At 36.9% G+C, this 7,270-nt stretch overlaps 1 protein-coding gene across 2 annotated transcripts in view; it reads left to right on the top strand.

Annotated features, from left to right (window-relative positions):
• Positions 1-7,270, top strand: part of IDE (insulin degrading enzyme) — a 111,235-nt gene that overhangs the window by 31,924 nt on the left and 72,041 nt on the right. The gene's annotated exons all lie outside the window — the stretch shown is intronic.

Raw genomic sequence — 7,270 nt, 5'->3', positions numbered from 1 at the left:
GTGTGTGTGTACTTAAGTAGCTCAGTTTGGTTAATTACAGACTGAGGGTTTTTTTGTTTTTTAAGTTAGAATAGAAGGTGTTATGGCAACTCTGAACCCCCAGGCCATTCTCTCTTCCCCTTGTTTTTAACTTAATGTTCAGCATTTCAGTGTGATATGCAGGCAACAATTTGTGGTATATTTGCACATGTCAAAACTAGGCTTTTGTTGTCTATTCAAGTAGGACCACTCAGCAGTCTACTGAGGCCGGTTTCAGTGGTTGGTATTTCAGATCTCTTAATGTGATATAAACATTTTAGGTTGCTAAAGTTTTCACTGTGCAACAGTACTTTTATAGGGATATTGATCTAGCAATTTAAAAAATTACCACCTGCTCATGTATTTGAACCTTAAAGCTAATTCTAGTAAACCAGAAGATGCAAGGCCTTTTTATATAGTTTTTCTCTACTAATTGACTTTTTTTGTGTGTGAGGGGGAGGGGGAAGTCTTCTTTCTCTTTGTATCGGTAATATCTCTTCCTTCTTTGGGTGGGAGGAGGAGAATAGGCATTTATATAGCGCCTTCTCTATGTGCCAGGCACTGTATTGCAAATACTACTACATTCTTCTCATGGGACCATTCCCATGAATTAAGACCTTAAGACTGATAGAGACACTTGGTTAAAAACAGCTTCTTTTGGGGGTAGGGGGGACTGGGAGGAGAGAGGAAGTGGGTAGTTTTGAGTGTCCACTATTTGTTTAAGAATTTATTCCTGGGGCAGCTCGGTGGCGCAGTGGAGAGAGTTCTGGCCTTGGAGTCAGGAGGACCTGAGTTCAAATGCAGCCTCAGACACTTGACACTTACTAGCTGTGTGACCCTGGGCAAGTCACTTAAACCTGATTGCCTCACCAGAAAAAAAAAAAAGCAGAATTTATTCCTAGCCCTCTGACATAATTTCACCTTGTATTTTCTGATGTATCAGCCATGGTAATGGCAGACAGTACTGGAGGCAAGTTTAATAGGCCATAAAAATTGTTAGATATCAGTAAAATAAATAATTGATACACAAGGCAAAGAAATGTAGGACATAAAGAATAACAATATCTATGACCTATAAATATATAACTTTTTGTGTATGTGATGTCTTAAACTTGGTTTTTATATATATATATAATATATATTTATACACATAAATATCTTGATCTAACATCAGAGGTGTTCTGACTTGGGTTGATTTTGGGTTCGTAGAATCTCATCAAGGAGAGCAGAAGACAGCTTAGTAAGGTGCTAAATAGAGCACTGGTCCTGGAATCAGGAAGAAATGAGTTCAAATCCTGCCTTAAACTCTTCCAAGCTGTGTGACCCTGGGCAAATCATTTCACATTTGTTTGCCTCATCTGTAAAATGAGGTTAATAATAGCAAACTGAGGGCTTACCTTAAACTAAAATCACAGAGATTTGGTAAGTTATAACCTGTTTATGGGACCTGACTTCATGTGTAAGCTTGGAAACTCTAGAGCTAGTCAGTGGAAGTGATGTACTTTTAAAGGGCAACTATTAATAATATCTGTGTAATTTTTATCAATTTTAGCAGAATTTTTAAGAAGCAGGAATTCTGTAGAAGGCATTTATTAAGTGGTGAAGCATTTTGCACCTTGTTTTGAAGGCAAAGAAAGGTAACAGTTTGTGTTGATTAGTAATTTATTTATTCTTTTTAGCTCAAGTCATAAACTTTAGCCCTGATTATTTAAAATGTGATTTTAATAATTATTGACTTTAGACAAGCTCTATCTAGCCATTTAATCTTATGACCCTTTTAGAGACCAGTTTTATTTAAAGAAACATAGATACCATGAAAATAAAGAGGCATACATAAGTATCTGTGTGATATCTAAAGGATAAGGATAGAGACTGAACCTATGATTTTATTAGTTTTAATTTATTAAAAACTGAGAAGTACAAGTGACTTCCCCAGGGCCACACAGCCAACATAGTCAGAGGGATTAGTAGATTTAAAAGCTGAAATTCAAATCTTGGGCTCCTGCTTCAGTCTGATGCTCTTTCCACTTCACCACACTGCTAATGGTAGAAAGAAGTTGGTCGTGGAATGCAAAATACTGAATAATTCCCAGATTTCTGTTTGTAACTGCAGAATATGTTTTTATACTTCAGAATTTACACATCTGATTATCTGGGAAGTCAAAACTTCAAACAAAATAATGAAATTATATTGTAAAGATTTGGCTGGAAAGACCTAGAAAGTTACCAAGTTTCTCTTTCCTTTCTTCCTGTTTAGAAGGAGTACACATGCAATGTAAAGAACCATGCAATCTAAACTAAACTCTAACCTGCAGGTGTTGCCGCCACCTTTCTCCTTTGCATACACACACACACACATACACACACACACTCTCTCTCTCTCTCTCTCTGCTAGCTTAGAATCAGATAATGTTAAAAATTGGGAAGGACCCTAGATATTAGGAGCTGATGAAGAGATGAAGAGTATTTTGGGTTGAAAAGTATCCAACTGGATTGCAGACAGAAAAAGACATTAAAAAGCAAATTAGATGTTCAAATAACTAATAATAGTAAGAGATATGAAAATTAAAACAATTATAAGGCTTAATCCCATACCATACAAGTTGACAAACTTGTTGGGGACAGTTGTCATTGGAGAGGCTGTGGAAAAACATGTCCAGTGATGCTTTGGATGATCCTTATGTTTTGAATTTCTGTTTAGAATTATTCAAGGAAAGTTATTAAGCTGTTCTTTTAACTCCAACCCTCCCTCATACTGGGCATATACCCTAAAGAAGTCAGCTCCAGTATGTGCCAAAATATTCACAGCAGCACTTTTTTGTCCTAGCAAAGAAATGGAAACAAAGTGGATACTCATCATTTTGGAAGTGGTGGAAAAAACTAAGATCTATAAACACCCAGTGGAGGTGCCAGAGAGCAGAGGATGAAACACCCTCCTCTCTCTTAGCCAGAAAGTCAGGGGTTTACTGGTACAGAATATTGTATACATTGTCAAATAAAGTCATTGCATCAGATATTTTTGTCTTATCTTTGTCACTATGGAGGATTTATTGGAGGGAAAAGATCTGAATTGACTGATAGAAAGATGAAAGGCATCATTAAAAAGCTTTTTTATTAAGAAGGAGACAGTATAGAAATGCCTCATAGTTGACTTTAAATATCTCTCTTTAATTGTCTCAGTGAGAACTGAAAAAGCAGCACGTGTAGTAAAAATTAAGTTGGAAAATTCATTTAGAAAGTTGTATTTCTTTAAAAAGAGAAATCACATATTTGAAGCTAAGCTCTACTTGCAGTGATGGAAAACACACGTACTAATTTAATAACCCGGGTGGTCTTTGTCTGCTTTTACTGCCTGTTTTTCCACATGTTTTAGTGTTCTAGACCTGATACTTTTTTTTTTCTAAATTTTTAAAAAATTAATTTATTTTTAGTTTTCAACATTCACTTCCACAAGATTTTGAGTTCCAAATTTTCTCCCCATTTTGTCCCTCCCCCCACCCCAAGATGGCATGCATTCTGAATACCCCTTCCCCTAATCTGCCCTCCCTTCTATCTCCCCCCCATTATCCCCTTCCACTTCAGTTTTCATGTAGGGCAGGATAGATTTCTATACCCCATTTCTTGTATATCTTATTTACCAGTTGCATGTGAAAACAATTTTTTTTAACTTTTGTTTTTAAAACTTTGGGTTCCAAATTTTCTCCCTTCCTCCCTCCCCACCCACCCTCATTGAGAAAGCAAGCAATTCGACACAGGTTACATGTGTAGTCATGCAGAACACTTCATAGTAGTCAGACCTGATACTTTCACAGTCACATTGTGGCATCTGTCCCCAGCATATTCCCATTTTGTGGCATATGATTTTGGTAGAAAGTTGGTCCTTAGTTATTTTTATAGACTTGTGTGAAATTAAGCATGTTAAATTGTAACTTCAGTTTGATGTCACTATGCACCTGCTGAGTGAGGCTCCAAAGCATAAAAACCTGAGTTTTCTAAACCCTGATTCAGAATACTGAATTGTAAAGGGGAATTAAAATCATTGATGTACAGCTTCCATGGCCCTACAGCCCACCACAGAGAACTTGAGATCCCACTGTCACACGGGGGCTCTCACTGCCATTGTAAATAGAGGTCCTTGCATCAAAGTGACATTAGCTACAGGTTCTGACTAGAGTGGAAATGTAGTGATTTTGTCTCTGAGTGTCAGAATGCTTATTTTTGTCTTTTTTTTTTTAAATCATAATCCCATTAGTAGATGATCAGTTTGTTTTGATCGTTTGCTTTTCATTGATGTTTTTACTTAGTTGTATTTCGCCTTTCTGTGTAGCATCAATAAACATTAAATATATATTACTTGAATACTGTTAGACACTGGAAGAAATTTTGATAAGATACTGTTCCTGCCTAATGGAGCTTATTGTTTGGTAAGAAAGTAAGAAATAAAAGAGAAAAATATAAAGTAAGTGCATTAGGTACAAAACAAAATGTTGCATGAAGTTTAAGACAGAATGAATGCTACATGAGAGAAGTAATGTTTCAGTTATCCTTTTCCCACTGACCTTCTAAGTTGTCTTTGGCGTTTGTGGGTTGAGAAGTCTGGAAACTGCCACAGCTGCCTGCTATTCGTCCTCTGAGGCCTGCTGCAGGGTCGCTGAGGCCTGCCTTGCCTGTCTTGTTTCACTTTGTCTTTTTGTGGATTCTGCTGCTTTAGAATTTGTTTAGAGCCATTTTTAATAGGTATTTGGAAGGATTTGGGGGAGAGCTCAACACAGTCACAGCTTTCCCTCTGCCATCTTGGCTCTGCCTCAGTTATCCTTTAAAGGATGTATATAAACTGAGTTGACCAAGAAGGCACATGAAGGGCATTCGAGGCATAGGAAATATTTTATGCAAAAGCTTGGAGGTGAGGAACTGCATGAGGTGTTTGAGTGACTGCTACGTTCTTTTTTTTTCTCTTCTGTGATGAGTCTTTTGAAATTTTTGTTTTTCATTTTGATTAATTGAATTTTTATATTTCGCAATCAAAAAAAATCTGTGTCCTTGCCCTCCCCACATTTGAGAATGAAAGAAAAAGAAAACATCTGTTATGAACATGTATCATTAAGCAAAACAAACTTTTCTAGGGCCATGTCCAAAATGAAATTATATATACACATATGTGTGTGTTTTTACATCCATAGATACACATGTATACGTTCATGTCTCATTCTGCATTCTTTCTTATCTATTAGGAGGTGAGTAGCATGTTTCATCATTAGTCCTCTGAAATTGTGGTTGATCATCATGCACATCAGAGTTCCTGAAGTTCTTTGTCTATACAGTACTATTGTCATTATATAAATTGTTTTCCTGGTTCTAGTCTTTTCACTCTGCATTAGTTCATGTAAGTCTTCCACTCTGTCATTTCTTGTAGCACAAAAGTGTTTGGTAACATTTGTATACCATAGCTTGTTCAGCCATTCTTAGTTGATAGGCATCCCCTCAGTTTCCCATTCTGTGCCACCTCAAAAGAAGGTATAAATATTTTTGTACATTTTTTGTTTCGTTTAGAAATAATCTCTCTCTTAATTTATCCTCCCTAATTTCCTTTTCTACTTTCCCTCCTACTTCCTTGTTGAATGAAATATATTTTTCTCCTCAACTGTTTGTATGTGTGTGTGTGAATTTTTTGACAATTTTAGATGAGAATGAGCTTCAAATGTCAGCCATTCACCCTACCTTTTTTTCTTGTTTGTATAGAATTCTATTTGTGCACCCCAATTATGTGAGATAATTTTTCCTAACCTTTTTATTTCTTCCCCAATATATTCCTTTTCTCCTGTTTTTCTACTCTTTTTTTTTTTTTTTTTTGGTTAGGCAGTGGGTTTAAGTGACTTGCCCAGGGTCACACAGCTAGTAAGTTTTATGTGTCTGAGACTAGATTTGAACTCAGGTCCTCCTGAATCCAAGGCTGGTGCTCAATCCACTGCGGCACCTAGATGCCCCTCTACTCTTTCTTAAGGTCATTAAGATATAATGGAACCTATCTCAGGCATTCTCTGATTTCACTCCTGTGGACTCTGATGATGATAGGGTTCATAGGGTGCACATGTATTATCTCCTCATATTTGATTGTAAGCAGTTTATCCTTGTTTAGTCCTTTATCATTGTTCATTCATGATTACTTTTTTATGTTTCTCTTAACTCCTGTGTTTGCATTCTGAAGTTTCAACACAGTTCTGGTCTTTTCCTCAGGAATGCTTAGAAATCAGCTATTTCATTAAGTCAGTTTTTTTCCCCTGTAGGATTATAGTTTTTCTAGTTGTTATTCTTGGTTGTAAGCCCATGTCCTTTGCCTTCTGGAATATTGCAGTCTAAGCTCAACACTTCTTCATAATGGTAGCTGTTAAATCATGTGTGATATCCTGACTGTGGCTCCTTGGTAATCTTGAATTCTTTCTTCTTGGCTATGTAAAGCAGTTTTCTTTGACCCAGAAGCTCTAGATTTCAGCTGTAATAAACTTAAGAGTTTTCATTTTGGGGATTTCTTTCAAGAGGTGACCTGTGGGATTCTTTCTATTTTGCTTTGCCTTCCTAAGAGGTTTGAACAGTTTTCTTTTATGATTTCTTGAAATATGATGTCTTAGTTCTTTTTTGTCCTCATTTTGGTTCATTCCAGTTTTCAAGGAGTTTGCTTCTTGGGCAGAGTTTTGTGTCTCTTTGCCAGGTTGCTAATTCCTTTTCCAGTTCTTCTGAAACAGATTTCTATTCCAATTTGTTTCTCTACTTTTCTCTTTTCATTTAAAAAAAAATCTTTGAACTCTTTTAAAACTGCTGATTCATCTTTTCCAGGAATTCTAGTTGAATTTCTTCCCCAGCTGTGGTTTTCTTTGAGGCTTTGCCTGTAGGTGCTTTGGAGTCATTCTCTTCTTTTGGGTTTGTGTCTTGAGCACCCCTCTCACCATAATAGTTTTTTATGGTGTAATTTTTTTTGTTTACCCATTTTCCCAGACTACTTCCTGACTTCATACTTGATGTTAGGGCCAGGTTCTGCACATTTATGGAGGGAAGGTCTGGGCCGGTCCTGCTATTCTTTTCTTGGGGTATTGAGTGTTGTATTTTTCCAGGCTCTCAGGGATAGCACGGGCTGGGGACCTATAAGTTTTCATTGCTCCCAGAATTGTCTGATCTAAGGCAGAGTCTGATCGCTGTCCCCCTGCCTTCTGCAAGTTCCTGAGCTGGGTTTGTGTCTGAGCAACAGTAGACTACTATT

This window comes from Vombatus ursinus, unplaced genomic scaffold (genome assembly GCF_900497805.2).
Source record: "Vombatus ursinus unplaced genomic scaffold, bare-nosed wombat genome assembly UNPS02014833.1, whole genome shotgun sequence".
Taxonomy (NCBI): Eukaryota; Metazoa; Chordata; class Mammalia; order Diprotodontia; family Vombatidae; genus Vombatus; species Vombatus ursinus.
Note: the sequence above shows the minus strand (reverse complement) of the source record. Positions and strands in the feature narration are given on the sequence as shown.